The sequence below is a fragment of the Narcine bancroftii genome, unplaced genomic scaffold, assembly GCF_036971445.1.
Source record: "Narcine bancroftii isolate sNarBan1 unplaced genomic scaffold, sNarBan1.hap1 Scaffold_168, whole genome shotgun sequence".
Lineage (NCBI taxonomy): Eukaryota > Metazoa > Chordata > Chondrichthyes > Torpediniformes > Narcinidae > Narcine > Narcine bancroftii.
This window is the reverse complement of record NW_027211903.1, coordinates 2,072,436-2,092,590: the sequence shown is the minus strand read 5'-3', so window position 1 is coordinate 2,092,590 and position 20,155 is coordinate 2,072,436.

The following is a 20,155-nucleotide window of genomic DNA, read 5'->3' as shown; positions in this document are numbered from 1 at the left end:
CCCCTGCTCCCTTTGGTTCCTCTCTGTTCTGCATTGTTCCCCACGGGTCCCCACTTTTCCGAGCTGTTCCCCCTGCTCCCTTTGTTTCCCCACTGTTCTGCATTTTTGCACACGTTTCCCCACTTTTTCAAAACTGTTCCCCCTGCTCCCTTTGGTTCCTCACTGTTCTGCAGTTTTCCTCACGGTTCTCCACATTGTTCCAACCTGTACTCCCTGCTCCCTATGCTTCCCGTCTGCTCTGCAGTGTCCCCCATGGTTCCCCACTTTTTCCAATCCGTTCCCCCTGTTCCATTTGGTTCGCCTCTGTTCTGCAGTGTTCCCGACGCTTCCCCACTTTTTCCAATCCGTTTCCCCTGCTCCCTCTGGTTTCCCCTCTGTTCTGCATTTTTCCACACTGTTCCCTACTATTTCCAATCCGTTCCCCCTGCTTCCTTTGGTTCACCTCTGTTCTGCAGATCTCTCCACGTATCCCCACTTTTTCCAATCTGTTCCCCCTGCTCCCTTTGCTTCCCCTCTGTTCTGCATTGTTCCCCACGGTTCCCCACTTTTCCAAACTGTACTCCCTGCTCCCTTTGGTTCCCCTCTGTCATGCAGTGTTCCCCACGGTTCCCCACTTTTTCCAATCTGTTCCCTCTGCTCCCTTTGGTTCCCCTCTGTTCTGCTGTGTTCCCCAGAGTTCTCTACCTTTTCCAATCCGTTCCCCCTGCTCCTTTTGGTTCCTCACTGTTCTGCAGTGTTCCCCACGGTTCTCCAAATTTTTTCTAATCTGTTCCCCCTTCTCCCTTTGGTTCGCCTCTGTTCTACATTTTTCCACACGGTTCCCCATTTTTTCCAATCCGTTCCCCCTGCTTCCTTTGGTCCACCTCTTTTCTGCAGAGTTCCCCACGGTCCACTTTTTCGAATCCTTTCCTCCTGCTCCCTTTGGGTCCCCACTGTTCTGCAGAACTCCCCACGATTCCCCACTTTTTCCAATCTGTTCCCCCTTCTCCCTTTGGTTCCTCTCTGTTCTGCATTGTTCCCCATGGGTCCGCACTTTTCCGACCTGTTCCCCCTGCTCCCTTTGGTTCCGCTCTGTTCTGCAGTTTTCCCCACGGTTCACCAAATTTTTTGTAATCTGTTCCCAAGCTCCCTTTGGTTCCCCTCTGTTCTGCAGTCTTCCCCACAGTTCCCCACTTTTTCCAATCGGTTCCCCCTGCTCCCTTTGATTACCCTCTGACATTCAGTGTTCGCCTTGGGCCCCACTTTTTGCAATCCGTTTCCCGTGCTCACTTTTGTTCCCCTCTGTGCTCCAGTGTTCTCCACGGTTCACCACTTTTTCCAACCTGTACCTCCTGCTCCCTTTGGTTCCCCTCTGTCATACAGTGTTCCCCACAGTTCCCTACTTTTTCCAATCCGTTCCCTCTGCTCCCTTTGGTTCTCCTCTGTTCTGCTGTGTTCCCCACAGTTCTCCACCTTTTCCAATTCGTTCCCCCTGCTTCCTTTGGTTCCCCACCTTTCTGCATTTTTCCACACGGTTCCCTACTTTTTCCAATCGGTTTCCCACTTTTTGCAATCTGTTCCCCCTGCTCCCTTTGGTTCTCCTCTGTTCTGCCGTGTTCCCGACGCTTCCCCACTTTTTCCAATCCATTCCCCTGCTCCCTTTGGTTCCCCTCTATTCTGCAGTGTTCCCCACGATTCTCCACATTTTTTTCCATCCTGTACCCCCTGCCTCCCTTTGGTTCCCCTCTGTTCTGCAGTGTTCCCCACAGTTCCCCACTTTTTCCAATCGGTTCCCCCTGCTCCCTTTGATTACCCTCTGTCATTCAGTGTTACCCATGGGACCCCACTTTTTCAAACCTGTTCCCCTTGTTCCCTTTGGTTCCCCTCTGTCATGCAGTGTTTTCACAGTTCCCCAATTTTTTCCTACCTCTTCCCCCTGATCCCTTTGGTTCTCCTCTGTCGTGCAGTGTTCCCCACGGTTCCCCACTTTTTCCAATCCGGTCCCTCTGCTCCCTTTGGTTCCCCTCTGTTCTGCAGTGTTCCCCACAGTTCTCCACCTTTTCCAATTCGTTCCCCCTGTTCCCTTTGGTTCCCCACCTTTCTGCATTTTTCCACACGGTTCCCTACTTTTTCCAATCGGTTCCCCACTTTTTCCAATCCGTTCCCCCTGCTTCCTTTGGTTCACCTCTGTTCTGCAGATCTCTCCACGTATCCCCACTTTTTCCAATCTGTTCCCCCTGCTCCCTTTGCTTCCCCACTGTTCTGCATTGTTCCCCACGGTTCCCCACTTTTCCAAACTGTACACCCTGCTCCCTTTGGTTCCCCTCTGTCATGCAGTGTTCCCCACGGTTCCCCACTTTTTCCATTCTGTTCCCTCTGCTCCCTTTGGTTCCCCTCTGTTCTGCTGTGTTCCCCAGAGTTCTCTACCTTTTCCAATCCGTTCCCCCTGCTCCTTTTGGTTCCTCACTGTTCTGCAGTGTTCCCCACGATTCTCCACATTTTTTTCCATCGTGTACCTCCTGCTCCCTATAGTTCCCCTCTGCCTTGCAGTGTTACCCATGGGACCCCACTTTTTCCAACCTGTTCCCCTTGTTCCCTTTGGTTCCCCTCTGTCATGCAGTGTTTTCACAGTTCCCCAATTTTTTCCTATCTGTTCCCCCTGATCCCTTTGGTTCTCCTCTGTCGTGCAGTGTTCCCCACGGGTCCCCACTTTTTCCAATCGGGTCCCTCTGCTCCCATTGGTTCCCCTCTGTTCTGCAGTGTTCCACACAGTTCTCCACCTTTTCCAATTCGTTCCCCCTGCTCCCTTTGGTTCCCCACCTTTCTGCATTTTTCAACACGGTTCCCTACTTTTTCCAATCGGTTCCCCACTTTTTCGAATCTGTTCCCCCTGCTCCCTTTGGTTCTGCTCTGTTCTGCAGTGTTCCCCACAGTTCCCCACTTTTTCCAATCTGTTCCCCCTGCTCCTTTTGATCCACTCTGTTCTGCAGTTTTCCCCACGGTTCCCCACATTTTCCAAACCATTCCCCCGGCTCGCTTTGGTTTCATACTGTTCTGCAGCGTTCCCCACGGTTCCCCACTATTTTACAATCTGTTCGCCCTGCTCCCTTTGGTTCCCCTCATTTCTGCAGTGTCCTCCACGCTTCTCAACTTTTTGCAATCCATTCCCCCTGCTCTGTTTGTTTCCCCACTGTTCTACATGTTTCCACACGGTTCCCCACTTTTTCCAATCTGTTCCCCCTGCTCCCTTTGGTTCCTCACTGTTCTGCAGTGTTCCTCACGGTTCTCCACATTTTTTCCAACCTGTAGCCCCTGCTCCCTATGGTTCCCCTATGCCCTGAAGTATTCCCCATGGTTCCCCACTTTTTCCAATCCGTTCCCCCTGTTCCCTTTGGTTCCCCTCTGTCCCGCAGTGTTCTGCACGATTCCCCACTTTTTCCAATCAGTTCCCCCTGCTCCCTTTGATTCCGCTCTGTCCTGCAGTGTTCCCCATGGGCCCCACTTTTTACAATCCGTTCCCCCTGCTCCTTTGGCTCCACTCTGTTCTGCAGTTTTCCCCATGGTTCCCCACATTGTGCAATCCATTCCCCCTGCTCCATTTGTTTCCCCTCTGTTCTGCAGTGTTCCTCACAGTTCCCACTTTTTCCAATCCGTTCCCCCTGCTCCCTTTGATTCCCCTCTGTCCTGCAGTGTTCCCCATGGGCCCCACTTTTTACATTCCGTTCCCCCTGCTTCCTTTGGTTCCCCTCTGTCGTGTAGTGTTCCAAACGGTTCCCCACATTTTCCAAGGTTTTCCCTCTGCTCCCTTTGGTGCCCCTCTGTTCTGCAGTGTTCCCCACGGTTCCCCACTTTCTCCAAACTGTTTCCCCTGCTCCCTCTGGTTTCCCCTCTGTTCTGCATTTTTCCACACTGTTCCCTACTATTTCCAATCCGTTCCCCCTGCTTCCTTTGGTTCACCTCTGTTCTGCAGATCTCTCCACGTATCCCCACTTTTTCCAATCTGTTCCCCCTGCTCCCTTTGGTTCCCCTCTGTTCTGCATTGTTCCCCACGGTTCCCCACTTTTCCAAACTGTACCCACTGCTCCCTTTGGTTCCCCCTCTGTTCTGCAGTGTTCCTCACGGTTCCACACTTTTTCCAATCTGTTCTTCCTGCTCCCTTTGGTTCCCCGTTGTTGTGCATTTTTCCACACGGTTCCCCTCTTTTTCCAATCTGTTCCCCCTGCTCCCTTTGGTTCCTTTCTGTTCTGCATTGTTCCCCACGGGTCCCCACTTTTCCGAGCTGTTCCCCCTGCTCCCTTTGGTTCCGATCTGTTCTGCAGTTTTCCCCACTGTTCTCAACTTTTTCCAATCTGTTCTTCCTGCTCCCTTTGTTTCCCCACTGTTCTGCATTTTTGCACACGGTTCCCCACTTTTTCAAAACTGTTCCCCCTGCTCCCTTTGGGTCCTCACTGTTCTGCAGTTTTCCTCACGGTTCTCCACATTTTTCCAACCTGTACCCACTGCTCCCTATGGTTCCGCTCTGCCCTGCAGTGTCCCCCATGGTACCCCACTTTTTCCAATCCGTTCCCCCTGTTCCCTTTGGTTCGCCTCTGTTCTGCAGTGTTCCCGACGCTTCCCCACTTTTTCCAATCCATTCCCCCTGCTCCCTTTGGTTCCCCTCTGTTCTGCATTGTTCCTCACGGTTCCCCACTTTTTTCAATCTGTTCTTCCTGCTCCTTTTGGTTCCCCACTGTTCTGCATTTTTCCACACGGTTCCCCACTTTTTCCAATCTGTTCCCCCTGCTCCCTTTGGTTCCTCACTGTTCTGCAGTGTTCCTCACGGTTCTCCACATTTTTTCCCACCTGTATCCCCTGCTCCCTTTGCTTCCCCTCTGTTCTGCAGTGTTCCCCAGAGTTCTCTACCTTTTCCAATCCGTTCCCCCTGCTCCTTTTGGTTCCTCACTGTTCTGCAGTGTTCCCCACGGTTCTCCAAATTTTTTCTAATCTGTTCCCCCTTCTCCCTTTGGTTCGCATCTGTTCTACGTTTTTCCACACGGTTCCCCATTTTTTCCAATCCGTTCCCCCTGCTTCCTTTGGTCCACCTCTTTTCTGCAGAGTTCCCCACGGTCAACTTTTTCGAATCCTTTCCCCCTGCTACCTTTGGGTCCCCACTGTTCTGCAGAACTCCCCACGATTCCCCACTTTTTCCAATCTGTTCCCCCTTCTCCCTTTGGTTCCTCTCTGTTCTGCATTGTTCCCCATGGGTCCGCACTTTTCCGAGCTGTTCCCCCTGCTCCTTTTGGCTCCACTCTGTTCTGCAGTTTTCCCCATGGTTCCCCACATTTTGCAATCCATTCCCCCTGCTCCATTTGTTTCCCCTCTGTTCTGCAGTGTTCCCCACAGTTCCCAGTTTTTCCAATCCGTTCCCCCTGCTCCCTTTGATTCCCCTCTGTCCTGCAGTGTTCCCCATGGGCCCCACTTTTTACATTCCGTTCCCCCTGCTTCCTTTGGTTCCCCTCCGTCGTGTAGTGTTCCAAACGGTTCCCCACATTTTCCAATGTTTTCCCTCTGCTCCCTTTGGTGCCCCTCTGTTCTGCAGTGTTCCCCACGGTTCCCCACTTTTTCCAAACTGTTTCCCCTGCTCCCTCTGGTTTCCCCTCTGTTCTGCATTTTTCCACACTGTTCCCTACTATTTCCAATCCGTTCCCCCTGCTTCCTTTGGTTCACCTCTGTTCTGCAGATCTCTCCACGTATCCCCACTTTTTCCAATCTGTTCCCCCTGCTCCCTTTGGTTCCCCTCTGTTCTGCATTGTTCCCCACGGTTCCCCACTTTTCCAAACTGTACCCACTGCTCCCTTTGGTTCCCCCTCTGTTCTGCAGTGTTCCTCACGGTTCCCCACTTTTTCCAATCTGTTCTTCCTGCTCCCTTTGGTTCCCCGTTGTTGTGCATTTTTCCACACGGTTCCCCTCTTTTTCCAATCTGTTCCCCCTGCTCCCTTTGGATCCTTTCTGTTCTGCATTGTTCCCCACGGGTCCCAACTTTTCCGAGCTGTTCCCCCTGCTCCCTTTGGTTCCGCTCTGTTCTGCAGTTTTCCCCACGGTTCACCAAATTTTTTGTAATCTGTTCCCAAGCTCCCTTTGGTTCCCCTCTGTTCTGCAGTGTTCCCCACAGTTCCCCACTTTTTCCAATCGGTTCCCCCTGCTCCCTTTGATTACCCTCTGTCATTCAGTGTTCGCCTTGGGCCCCACTTTTTGCAATCCGTTTCCCGTGCTCACTTTTGTTCCCCTCTGTGCTCCAGTGTTCTCCACGGTTCACCACTTTTTCCAACCTGTACCTCCTGCTCCCTTTGGTTCCCCTCTGTCATACAGTGTTCCCCACAGCTCCCTACTTTTTCCAATCCGTTCCCTCTGCTCCCTTTGGTTCTCCTCTGTTCTGCTGTGTTCCCCACAGTTCTCCACCTTTTCCAATTCGTTCCCCCTGCTTCCTTTGGTTCCCCACCTTTCTGCATTTTTCCACACGGTTCCCTACTTTTTCCAATCGGTTTCCCACTTTTTGCAATCTGTTCCCCCTGCTCCCTTTGGTTCTCCTCTGTTCTGCCGTGTTCCCGACGCTTCCCCACTTTTTCCAATCCATTCCCCTGCTCCCTTTGGTTCCCCTCTATTCTGCAGTGTTCCCCACGATTCTCCACATTTTTTTCCATCCTGTACCCCCTGCCTCCCTTTGGTTCCCCTCTGTTCTGCAGTGTTCCCCACAGTTCCCCACTTTTTCCAATCGGTTCCCCCTGCTCCCTTTGATTACCCTCTGTCATTCAGTGTTACCCATGGGACCCCACTTTTTCCAACCTGTTCCCCTTGTTCCCTTTGGTTCCCCTCTGTCATGCAGTGTTTTCACAGTTCCCCAATTTTTTCCTACCTCTTCCCCCTGATCCCTTTGGTTCTCCTCTGTCGTGCAGTGTTCCCCACGGTTCCCCACTTTTTCCAATCCGGTCCCTCTGCTCCCTTTGGTTCCCATCTGTTCTGCAGTGTTCCCCACAGTTCTCCACCTTTTCCAATTCGTTCCCCCTGTTCCCTTTGGTTCCCCACCTTTCTGCATTTTTCCACACGGTTCCCTACTTTTTCCAATCGGTTCCCCACTTTTTCCAATCTGTTCCCCCTGCTCCCTTTGGTTCCCCTTTGTTCTGCATTTTTCCACACGGTTCCCCTCTTTTTCCAATCTGTTCCCCCTGCTCCCTTTGGTTCCTCTCTGTTCTGCATTGTTCCCCACGGGTCCCCACTTTTCCGAGCTGTTCCCCCTGCTCCCTTTGTTTCCCCACTGTTCTGCATTTTTGCACACGGTTCCCCACTTTTTCAAAACTGTTCCCCCTGCTCCCTTTGGTTCCTCACTGTTCTGCAGTTTTCCTCACGGTTCTCCACATTGTTCCAACCTGTACCCCCTGCTCCCTATGCTTCCCGTCTGCCCTGTAGTGTCCCCCATGGTTCCCCACTTTTTCCAATCCGTTCCCCCTGTTCCCTTTGGTTCGCCTCTGTTCTGCAGTGTTCCCGACGCTTCCCCACTTTTTCCAATCCGTTTCCCCTGCTCCCTCTGGTTTCCCCTCTGTTCTGCATTTTTCCACACTGTTCCCTACTATTTCCAATCCGTTCCCCCTGCTTCCTTTGGTTCACCTCTGTTCTGCAGATCTCTCCACGTATCCCCACTTTTTCCAATCTGTTCCCCCTGCTCCCTTTGCTTCCCCTCTGTTCTGCATTGTTCCCCACGGTTCCCCACTTTTCCAAACTGTACCCCCTGCTCCCTTTGGTTCCCCTCTGTCATGCAGTGTTCCCCACGGTTCCCCACTTTTTCCAATCTGTTCCCTCTGCTCCCTTTGGTTCCCCTCTGTTCTGCTGTGTTCCCCAGAGTTCTCTACCTTTTCCAATCCGTTCCCCCTGCTCCTTTTGGTTCCTCACTGTTCTGCAGTGTTCCCCACGATTCTCCACATTTTTTTCCATCGTGTACCTCCTGCTACCTATAGTTCCCCTTTGCCTTGCAGTGTTACCCATGGGACCCCACTTTTTCCAACCTGTTCCCCTTGTTCCCTTTGGTTCCCCTCTGTCATGCAGTGTTTTCACAGTTCCCCAATTTTTTCCTATCTGTTCCCCCTGATCCCTTTGGTTCTCCTCTGTCGTGCAGTGTTCCCCACGGGTCCCCACTTTTTCCAATCGGGTCCCTCTGCTCCCATTGGTTCCCCTCTGTTCTGCAGTGTTCCACACAGTTCTCCACCTTTTCCAATTCGTTCCCCCTGCTCCCTTTGGTTCCCCACCTTTCTGCATTTTTCAACACGGTTCCCTACTTTTTCCAATCGGTTCCCCACTTTTTCGAATCTGTTCCCCCTGCTCCCTTTGGTTCTGCTCTGTTCTGCAGTGTTCCCCACAGTTCCCCACTTTTTCCAATCTGTTCCCCCTGCTCCTTTTGATCCACTCTGTTCTGCAGTTTTCCCCACGGTTCCCCACATTTTCCAAACCATTCCCCCGGCTCGCTTTGGTTTCATACTGTTCTGCAGCGTTCCCCACGGTTCCCCACTATTTTACAATCTGTTCGCCCTGCTCCCTTTGGTTCCCCTCATTTCTGCAGTGTCCTCCACGCTTCTCAACTTTTTGCAATCCATTCCCCCTGCTCTGTTTGTTTCCCCACTGTTCTACATGTTTCCACACGGTTCCCCACTTTTTCCAATCTGTTCCCCCTGCTCCCTTTGGTTCCTCACTGTTCTGCAGTGTTCCTCACGGTTCTCCACATTTTTTCCAACCTGTAGCCCCTGCTCCCTATGGTTCCCCTATGCCCTGAAGTATTCCCCATGGTTCCCCACTTTTTCCAATCCGTTCCCCCTGTTCCCTTTGGTTCCCCTCTGTCCCGCAGTGTTCTGCACGATTCCCCACTTTTTCCAATCAGTTCCCCCTGCTCCCTTTGATTCCGCTCTGTCCTGCAGTGTTCCCCATGGGCCCCACTTTTTACAATCCGTTCCCCCTGCTCCTTTGGCTCCACTCTGTTCTGCAGTTTTCCCCATGGTTCCCCACATTGTGCAATCCATTCCCCCTGCTCCATTTGTTTCCCCTCTGTTCTGCAGTGTTCCTCACAGTTCCCACTTTTTCCAATCCGTTCCCCCTGCTCCCTTTGATTCCCCTCTGTCCTGCAGTGTTCCCCATGGGCCCCACTTTTTACATTCCGTTCCCCCTGCTTCCTTTGGTTCCCCTCTGTCGTGTAGTGTTCCAAACGGTTCCCCACATTTTCCAATGTTTTCCCTCTGCTCCCTTTGGTGCCCCTCTGTTCTGCAGTGTTCCCCACGGTTCCCCACTTTTTCCAAACTGTTTCCCCTGCTCCCTCTGGTTTCCCCTCTGTTCTGCATTTTTCCACACTGTTCCCTACTATTTCCAATCCGTTCCCCCTGCTTCCTTTGGTTCACCTCTGTTCTGCAGATCTCTCCACGTATCCCCACTTTTTCCAATCTGTTCCCCCTGCTCCCTTTGGTTCCCCTCTGTTCTGCATTGTTCCCCACGGTTCCCCACTTTTCCAAACTGTACCCACTGCTCCCTTTGGTTCCCCCTCCGTTCTGCAGTGTTCCTCACGGTTCCACACTTTTTCCAATCTGTTCTTCCTGCTCCCTTTGGTTCCCCGTTGTTGTGCATTTTTCCACACGGTTCCCCTCTTTTTCCAATCTGTTCCCCCTGCTCCCTTTGGTTCCTTTCTGTTCTGCATTGTTCCCCACGGGTCCCCACTTTTCCGAGCTGTTCCCCCTGCTCCCTTTGGTTCCGATCTGTTCTGCAGTTTTCCCCACTGTTCTCAACTTTTTCCAATCTGTTCTTCCTGCTCCCTTTGTTTCCCCACTGTTCTGCATTTTTGCACACGGTTCCCCACTTTTTCAAAACTGTTCCCCCTGCTCCCTTTGGGTCCTCACTGTTCTGCAGTTTTCCTCACGGTTCTCCACATTTTTCCAACCTGTACCCACTGCTCCCTATGGTTCCGCTCTGCCCTGCAGTGTCCCCCATGGTACCCCACTTTTTCCAATCCGTTCCCCCTGTTCCCTTTGGTTCGCCTCTGTTCTGCAGTGTTCCCGACGCTTCCCCACTTTTTCCAATCCATTCCCCCTGCTCCCTTTGGTTCCCCTCTGTTCTGCATTTTTCCTCACGGTTCCCCACTTTTTTCAATCTGTTCTTCCTGCTCCTTTTGGTTCCCCACTGTTCTGCATTTTTCCACACGGTTCCCCACTTTTTCCAATCTGTTCCCCCTGCTCCCTTTGGTTCCTCACTGTTCTGCAGTGTTTCTCACGGTTCTCCACATTTTTTCCAACCTGTATCCCCTGCTCCCTTTGCTTCCCCTCTGTTCTGCAGTGTTCCCCAGAGTTCTCTACCTTTTCCAATCCGTTCCCCCTGCTCCTTTTGGTTCCTCACTGTTCTGCAGTGTTCCCCACGGTTCTCCAAATGTTTTCTTATCTGTTCCCCCTTCTCCCTTTGGTTCGCCTCTGTTCTACATTTTTCCACACGGTTCCCCATTTTTTCCAATCCGTTCCCCCTGCTTCCTTTGGTCCACCTCTTTTCTGCAGAGTTCCCCACGGTCCACTTTTTCGAATCCTTTCCTCCTGCTCCCTTTGGGTCCCCACTGTTCTGCAGAACTCCCCACGATTCCCCACTTTTTCCAATCTGTTCCCCCTTCTCCCTTTGGTTCCTCTCTGTTCTGCATTGTTCCCCATGGGTCCGCACTTTTCCGACCTGTTCCCCCTGCTCCCTTTGGTTCCGCTCTGTTCTGCAGTTTTCCCCACGGTTCACCAAATTTTTTGTAATCTGTTCCCAAGCTCCCTTTGGTTCCCCTCTGTTCTGCAGTGTTCCCCACAGTTCCCCACTTTTTCCAATCGGTTCCCCCTGCTCCCTTTGATTACCCTCTGTCATTCAGTGTTCGCCTTGGGCCCCACTTTTTGCAATCCGTTTCCCGTGCTCACTTTTGTTCCCCTCTGTGCTCCAGTGTTCTCCACGGTTCACCACTTTTTCCAACCTGTACCTCCTGCTCCCTTTGGTTCCCCTCTGTCATACAGTGTTCCCCACAGTTCCCTACTTTTTCCAATCCGTTCCCTCTGCTCCCTTTGGTTCTCCTCTGTTCTGCTGTGTTCCCCACAGTTCTCCACCTTTTCCAATTCGTTCCCCCTGCTTCCTTTGGTTCCCCACCTTTCTGCATTTTTCCACACGGTTCCCTACTTTTTCCAATCGGTTTCCCACTTTTTGCAATCTGTTCCCCCTGCTCCCTTTGGTTCTCCTCTGTTCTGCCGTGTTCCCGACGCTTCCCCACTTTTTCCAATCCATTCCCCTGCTCCCTTTGGTTCCCCTCTATTCTGCAGTGTTCCCCATGATTCTCCACATTTTTTTCCATCCTGTACCCCCTGCCTCCCTTTGGTTCCCCTCTGTTCTGCAGTGTTCCCCACAGTTCCCCACTTTTTCCAATCGGTTCCCCCTGCTCCCTTTGATTACCCTCTGTCATTCAGTGTTACACATGGGACCCCACTTTTTCCAACCTGTTCCCCTTGTTCCCTTTGGTTCCCCTCTGTCATGCAGTGTTTTCACAGTTCCCCAATTTTTTCCTACCTCTTCCCCCTGATCCCTTTGGTTCTCCTCTGTCGTGCAGTGTTCCCCACGGTTCCCCACTTTTTCCAATCCGGTCCCTCTGCTCCCTTTGGTTCCCCTCTGTTCTGCAGTGTTCCCCACAGTTCTCCACCTTTTCCAATTCGTTCCCCCTGTTCCCTTTGGTTCCCCACCTTTCTGCATTTTTCCACACGGTTCCCTACTTTTTCCAATCGGTTCCCCACTTTTTCCAATCTGTTCTTCCTGCTCCCTTTGGTTCCCCTTTGTTCTGCATTTTTCCACACGGTTCCCCTCTTTTTCCAATCTGTTCCCCCTGCTCCCTTTGGTTCCTCTCTGTTCTGCATTGTTCCCCACGGGTCCCCACTTTTCCGAGCTGTTCCCCCTGCTCCCTTTGTTTCCCCACTGTTCTGCATTTTTGCACACGGTTCCCCACTTTTTCAAAACTGTTCCCCCTGCTCCCTTTGGTTCCTCACTGTTCTGCAGTTTTCCTCACGGTTCTCCACATTGTTCCAACCTGTACCCCCTGCTCCCTATGCTTCCCCTCTGCCCTGCAGTGTCCCCCATGGTTCCCCACTTTTTCCAATCCGTTCCCCCTGTTCCCTTTGGTTCGCCCTTGTTCTGCAGTGTTCCCGACGCTTCCCCACTTTTTCCAATCCGTTTCCCCTGCTCCCTCTGGTTTCCCCTCTGTTCTGCATTTTTCCACACTGTTCCCTACTATTTCCAATCCGTTCCCCCTGCTTCCTTTGGTTCACCTCTGTTCTGCAGATCTCTCCACGTATCCCCACTTTTTCCAATCTGTTCCCCCTGCTCCCTTTGCTTCCCCTCTGTTCTGCATTGTTCCCCACGGTTCCCCACTTTTCCAAACTGTACCCCCTGCTCCCTTTGGTTCCCCTCTGTCATGCAGTGTTCCCCACGGTTCCCCACTTTTTCCAATCTGTTCCCTCTGCTCCCTTTGGTTCCCCTCTGTTCTGCTGTGTTCCCCACAGTTCTCCACCTTTTCCAATTCGTTCCCCCTGCTCCCTTTGGTTCCCCACCTTTCTGCATTTTTCCACACGGTTCCCTACTTTTTCCAATCGGTTTCCCACTTTTTGCAATCTGTTCCCCTGCTCCCTTTGGTTCTCCTCTGTTCTGCAGTGCTCCCGACGCTTCCCCACTTTTTCGAATCCATTCCCCCTGATCCCTTTGGTTCCCCTCTATTCTGCAGTGTTCCCCACGATTCTCCACATTTTTTTCCATCGTGTACCTCCTGCTCCCTATAGTTCCCCTCTGCCTTGCAGTGTTACCCATGGGACCCCACTTTTTCCAACCTGTTCCCCTTGTTCCCTTTGGTTCCCCTCTGTCCTGCAGTGTTCCCCATGGGCCCCACTTTTTACATTCCGTTCCCCCTGCTTCCTTTGGTTCCCCTCTGTCGTGTAGTGTTCCAAACGGTTCCCCACATTTTCCAATGTTTTCCCTCTGCTCCCTTTGGTGCCCCTCTGTTCTGCAGTGTTCCCCACGGTTCCCCACTTTTTCCAAACTGTTTCCCCTGCTCCCTCTGGTTTCCCCACTGTTCTGCATTTTTCCACACTGTTCCCTACTATTTCCAATCCGTTCCCCCTGCTTCCTTTGGTTCACCTCTGTTCTGCAGATCTCTCCACGTATCCCCACTTTTTCCAATCTGTTCCCCCTGCTCCCTTTGGTTCCCCTCTGTTCTGCATTGTTCCCCACGGTTCCCCACTTTTCCAAACTGTACCCACTGCTCCCTTTGGTTCCCCCTCTGTTCTGCAGTGTTCCTCACGGTTCCACACTTTTTCCAATCTGTTCTTCCTGCTCCCTTTGGTTCCCCGTTGTTGTGCATTTTTCCACACGGTTCCCCTCTTTTTCCAATCTGTTCCCCCTGCTCCCTTTGGTTCCTTTCTGTTCTGCATTGTTCCCCACGGGTCCCCACTTTTCCGAGCTGTTCCCCCTGCTCCCTTTGGTTCCGATCTGTTCTGCAGTTTTCCCCACTGTTCTCAACTTTTTCCAATCTGTTTTTCCTGCTCCCTTTGTTTCCCCACTGTTCTGCATTTTTGCACACGGTTCCCCACTTTTTCAAAACTGTTCCCCCTGCTCCCTTTGGGTCCTCACTGTTCTGCAGTTTTCCTCACGGTTCTCCACATTTTTCCAACCTGTACCCACTGCTCCCTATGGTTCCGCTCTGCCCTGCAGTGTCCCCCATGGTACCCCACTTTTTCCAATCCGTTCCCCCTGTTCCCTTTGGTTCGCCTCTGTTCTGCAGTGTTCCCGACGCTTCCCCACTTTTTCCAATCCATTCCCCCTGCTCCCTTTGGTTCCCCTCTGTTCTGCATTGTTCCTCACGGTTCCCCACTTTTTTCAATCTGTTCTTCCTGCTCCTTTTGGTTCCCCACTGTTCTGCATTTTTCCACACGGTTCCCCACTTTTTCCAATCTGTTCCCCCTGCTCCCTTTGGTTCCTCACTGTTCTGCAGTGTTCCTCACGGTTCTCCACATTTTTTCCAACCTGTACCCCCTGCTCCCTTTGCTTCCCCTCTGTTCTGCAGTGTTCCCCAGAGTTCTCTACCTTTTCCAATCCGTTCCCCCTGCTCCTTTTGGTTCCTCACTGTTCTGCACTGCTCCCCACGGTTCTCCAAATTTTTTCTAATCTGTTCCCCCTTCTCCCTTTGGTTCGCATCTGTTCTACATTTTTCCACACGGTTCCCCATTTTTTCCAATCCGTTCCCCCTGCTTCCTTTGGTCCACCTCTTTTCTGCAGAGTTCCCCACGGTCCACTTTTTCGAATCCTTTCCCCCTGCTCCCTTTGGGTCCCCACTGTTCTGCAGAACTCCCCACGATTCCCCACTTTTTCCAATCTGTTCCCCCTTCTCCCTTTGGTTCCTCTCTGTTCTGCATTGTTCCCCATGGGTCCGCACTTTTCCGAGCTGTTCCCCCTGCTCCTTTTGGCTCCACTCTGTTCTGCAGTTTTCCCCATGGTTCCCCACATTTTGCAATCCATTCCCCCTGCTCCATTTGTTTCCCCTCTGTTCTGCAGTGTTCCCCACAGTTCCCAGTTTTTCCAATCCGTTCCCCCTGCTCCCTTTGATTCCCCTCTGTCCTGCAGTGTTCCCCATGGGCCCCACTTTTTACATTCCGTTCCCCCTGCTTCCTTTGGTTCCCCTCTGTCGTGTAGTGTTCCAAACGGTTCCCCACATTTTCCAATGTTTTCCCTCTGCTCCCTTTGGTCCCCCTCTGTTCTGCAGTGTTCCCCACGGTTCCCCACTTTTTCCAAACTGTTTCCCCTGCTCCCTCTGGTTTCCCCTCTGTTCTGCATTTTTCCACACTGTTCCCTACTATTTCCAATCCGTTCCCACTGCTTCCTTTGGTTCACCTCTGTTCTGCAGATCTCTCCACGTATCCCCACTTTTTCCAATCTGTTCCCCCTGCTCCCTTTGGTTCCCCTCTGTTCTGCATTGTTCCCCACGGTTCCCCACTTTTCCAAACTGTACCCACTGCTCCCTTTGGTTCCCCCTCTGTTCTGCAGTGTTCCTCACGGTTCTTCACTTTTTCCAATCTGTTCTTCCTGCTCCCTTTGGTTCCCCGTTGTTGTGCATTTTTCCACACGGTTCCCCTCTTTTTCCAATCTGTTCCCCCTGCTCCCTTTGGTTCCTTTCTGTTCTGCATTGTTCCCCACGGGTCCCCACTTTTCCGAGCTGTTCCCCCTGCTCCCTTTGGTTCCGATCTGTTCTGCAGTTTTCCCCACTGTTCTCAACTTTTTCCAATCTGTTCTTCCTGCTCCCTTTGTTTCCCCACTGTTCTGCATTTTTGCACACGGTTCCCCACTTTTTCAAAACTGTTCCCCCTGCTCCCTTTGGGTCCTCACTGTTCTGCAGTTTTCCTCACGGTTCTCCACATTTTTCCAACCTGTACCCACTGCTCCCTATGGTTCCGCTCTGCCCTGCAGTGTCCCCCATGGTACCCTACTTTTTCCAATCCGTTCCCCCTGTTCCCTTTGGTTCGCCTCTGTTCTGCAGTGTTCCCGACGCTTCCCCACTTTTTCCAATCCGTTCCCCCTGCTCCCTTTGGTTCCCCTCTATTCTGCAGTGATCCCCACGGTTCCCCACATTTTCCAATCTGTTCCCCCTGCTCCCTTTGGTTCCTCACTGTTCTGCAGTGTTCCTCACGGTTCTCCACATTTTTTCCAACCTGTACCCCCTGCTCCCTTTGCTTCCCCTCTGTTCTGCAGTGTTCCCCAGATTTCTCTACCTTTTCCAATCCGTTCCCTCTGCTCCTTTTGGTTCCTCACTGTTCTGCAGTGTTCCCCACGGTTCTCCAAATTTTTTCTAATCTGTTCCCCCTTCTCCCTTTGGTTCGCCTCTGTTCTACATTTTTCCACACGGTTCCCCATTTTTTCCAATCCGTTCCCCCTGCTTCCTTTGGTCCACCTCTTTTCTGCAGAGTTCCCCACGGTCCACTTTTTCGAATCCTTTCCCCCTGCTCCCTTTGGGTCCCCACTGTTCTGCAGAACTCCCCACGATTCCCCACTTTTTCCAATCTGTTCCCCCTTCTCCCTTTGGTTCCTCTCTGTTCTGCATTGTTCCCCAGGGGTCCGCACTTTTCCGAGCTGTTCCCCCTGCTCCCTTTGGTTCCGCTCTGTTCTGCAGTTTTCCCCACGGTTCACCAAATTTTTTGTAATCTGTTCCCAAGCTCCCTTTGGTTCCCCTCTGTTCTGCAGTGTTCCCCACAGTTCCCCACTTTTTCCAATCGGTTCCCCCTGCTCCCTTTGATTACCCTCTGTCATTCAGTGTTCGCCTTGGGCCCCACTTTTTGCAATCCGTTTCCCGTGCTCACTTTTGTTCCCCTCTGTGCTCCAGTGTTCTCCACAGTTCACCACTTTTTCCAACCTGTACCTCCTGCTCCCTTTGGTTCCCCTCTGTCATGCAGTGTTCCCCACAGTTCCCTACTTTTTCCAATCCGTTCCCTCTGCTCCCTTTGGTTCCCCTCTGTTCTTCTGTGTTCCCCACAGTTCTCCACCTTTTCCAATTCGTTCCCCCTGCTTCCTTTGGTTCCCCACCTTTCTGCATTTTTCCACACGGTTCCCTACTTTTTCCAATCGGTTTCCCACTTTTTGCAATCTGTTCCCCCTGCTCCCTTTGGTTCTCCTCTGTTCTGCCGTGTTCCCGACGCTTCCCCACTTTTTCCAATCCATTCCCCTGCTCCCTTTGGTTCCCCTCTATTCTGCAGTGTCCTCCACGCTTCTCAACTTTTTGCAATCCATTCCCCCTGCTCTGTTTGTTTCCCCACTGTTCTACATGTTTCCACACGGTTCCCCACTATTTCCAATCTGTTCCCCCTGCTCCCTTTGGTTCCTCACTGTTCTGCAGTGTTCCTCACGGTTCTCCACATTTTTTCCAACCTGTAGCCCCTGCTCCCTATGGTTCCCCTATGCCCTGAAGTATTCCCCATGGTTCCCCACTTTTTCCAATCCGTTCCCCCTGTTCCCTTTGGTTCCCCTCTGTCCCGCAGTGTTCTGCACGATTCCCCACTTTTTCCAATCAGTTCCCCCTGCTCCCTTTGATTCCGCTCTGTCCTGCAGTGTTCCCCATGGGCCCCACTTTTTACAATCCGTTCCCCCTGCTCCTTTGGCTCCACTCTGTTCTGCAGTTTTCCCCATGGTTCCCCACATTTTGCAATCCATTCCCCCTGCTCCATTTGTTTCCCCTCTGTTCTGCAGTGTTCCTCACAGTCCCCACTTTTTCCAATCCGTTCCCCCTGCTCCCTTTGATTCCCCTCTGTCCTGCAGTGTTCCCCATGGGCCCCACTTTTTACATTCCGTTCCCCCTGCTTCCTTTGGTTCCCCTCTGTCGTGTAGTGTTCCAAACGGTTCCCCACATTTTCCAATGTTTTCCCTCTGCTCCCTTTGGTGCCCCTCTGTTCTGCAGTGTTCCCCACGGTTCCCCACTTTTTCCAAACTGTTTCCCCTGCTCCCTCTGGTTTCCCCTCTGTTCTGCATTTTTCCACACTGTTCCCTACTATTTCCAATCCGTTCCCCCTGCTTCCTTTGGTTCACCTCCGTTCTGCAGATCTCTCCACGTATCCCCACTTTTTCCAATCTGTTCCCCCTGCTCCCTTTGGTTCCCCTCTGTTCTGCATTGTTCCCCACGGTTCCCCACTTTTCCAAACTGTACCCACTGCTCCCTTTGGTTCCCCCTCTGTTCTGCAGTGTTCCTCACGGTTCCACACTTTTTCCAATCTGTTCTTCCTGCTCCCTTTGGTTCCCCGTTGTTGTGCATTTTTCCACACGGTTCCCCTCTTTTTCCAATCTGTTCCCCCTGCTCCCTTTGGTTCCTTTCTGTTCTGCATTGTTCCCCACGGGTCCCCACTTTTCCGAGCTGTTCCCCCTGCTCCCTTTGTTTCCCCACTGTTCTGCATTTTTGCACACGGTTCCCCACTTTTTCAAAACTGTTCCCCCTGCTCCCTTTGGGTCCTCACTGTTCTGCAGTTTTCCTCACGGTTCTCCACATTTTTCCAACCTGTACCCACTGCTCCCTATGGTTCCGCTCTGCCCTGCAGTGTCCCCCATGGTACCCCACTTTTTCCAATCCGTTCCCCCTGTTCCCTTTGGTTCGCCTCTGTTCTGCAGTGTTCCCGACGCTTCCCCACTTTTTCCAATCCATTCCCCCTGCTCCCTTTGGTTCCCCTCTGTTCTGCATTGTTCCTCACGGTTCCCCACTTTTTTCAATCTGTTCTTCCTGCTCCTTTTGGTTCCCCACTGTTCTGCATTTTTCCACACGGTTCCCCACTTTTTCCAATCTGTTCCCCCTGCTCCCTTTGGTTCCTCACTGTTCTGCAGTGTTCCTCACGGTTCTCCACATTTTTTCCAACCTGTACCCCCTGCTCCCTTTGCTTCCCCTCTGTTCTGCAGTGTTCCCCAGAGTTCTCTACCTTTTCCAATCCGTTCCCCCTGCTCCTTTTGGTTCCTCACTGTTCTGCAGTGTTCCCCACGGTTCTCCAAATTTTTTCTAATCTGTTCCCCCTTCTCCCTTTGGTTCGCATCTGTTCTACATTTTTCCACACGGTTCCCCATTTTTTCCAATCCGTTCCCCCTGCTTCCTTTGGTCCACCTCTTTTCTGCAGAGTTCCCCACGGTCCACTTTTTCGAATCCTTTCCCCCTGCTCCCTTTGGGTCCCCACTGTTCTGCAGAACTCCCCACGATTCCCCACTTTTTCCAATCTGTTCCCCCTTCTCCCTTTGGTTCCTCTCTGTTCTGCATTGTTCCCCATGGGTCCGCACTTTTCCGAGCTGTTCCCCCTGCTCCTTTTGGCTCCACTCTGTTCTGCAGTTTTCCCCATGGTTCCCCACATTTTGCAATCCATTCCCCCTGCTCCATTTGTTTCCCCTCTGTTCTGCAGTGTTCCCCACAGTTCCCAGTTTTTCCAATCCGTTCCCCCTGCTCCCTTTGATTCCCCTCTGTCCTGCAGTGTTCCCCATGGGCCCCACTTTTTACATTCCGTTCCCCCTGCTTCCTTTGGTTCCCCTCTGTCGTGTAGTGTTCCAAACGGTTCCCCACATTTTCCAATGTTTTCCCTCTGCTCCCTTTGGTGCCCCTCTGTTCTGCAGTGTTCCCCACGGTTCCCCACTTTTTCCAAACTGTTTCCCCTGCTCCCTCTGGTTTCCCCTCTGTTCTGCATTTTTCCACACTGTTCCCTACTATTTCCAATCCGTTCCCCCTGCTTCCTTTGGTTCACCTCTGTTCTGCAGATCTCTCCACGTATCCCCACTTTTTCCAATCTGTTCCCCCTGCTCCCTTTGGTTCCCCTCTGTTCTGCATTGATCCCCACGGTTCCCCACTTTTCCAAACTGTACGCACTGCTCCCTTTGGTTCCCCCTCTGTTCTGCAGTGTTCCTCACGGTTCCCCACTTTTTCCAATCTGTTCTTCCTGCTCCCTTTGGTTCCCCGTTGTTGTGCATTTTTCCACACGGTTCCCCTCTTTTTCCAATCTGTTCCCCCTGCTCCCTTTGGTTCCTTTCTGTTCTGCATTGTTCCCCACGGGTCCCCACTTTTCCGAGCTGTTCCCCCTGCTCCCTTTGGTTCCGATCTGTTCTGCAGTTTTCCCCACTGTTCTCATCTTTTTCCAATCTGTTCTTCCTGCTCCCTTTGTTTCCCCACTGTTCTGCATTTTTGCACACGGTTCCCCACTTTTTCAAAACTGTTCCCCCTGCTCCCTTTGGGTCCTCACTGTTCTGCAGTTTTCTTCACGGTTCTCCACATTTTTCCAACCTGTACCCACTGCTCCCTATGGTTTCGCTCTTCCCTGCAGTGTCCCCCATGGTACCCCACTTTTTCCAATCCGTTCCCCCTGTTCCCTTTGGTTCGCCTCTGTTCTGCAGTGTTCCCGACGCTTCCCCACTTTTTCCAATCCGTTCCCCCTGCTCCATTTGGTTCCCCTCTATTCTGCAGTGATCCCCACGGTTCCCCACATTTTCCAATCTGTTCCCCCTGCTCCCTTTGGTTCCTCACTGTTCTGCAGTGTTCCTCACGGTTCTCCACATTTTTTCCAACCTGTACCCCCTGCTCCCTTTGCTTCCCCTCTGTTCTGCAGTGTTCCCCAGATTTCTCTACCTT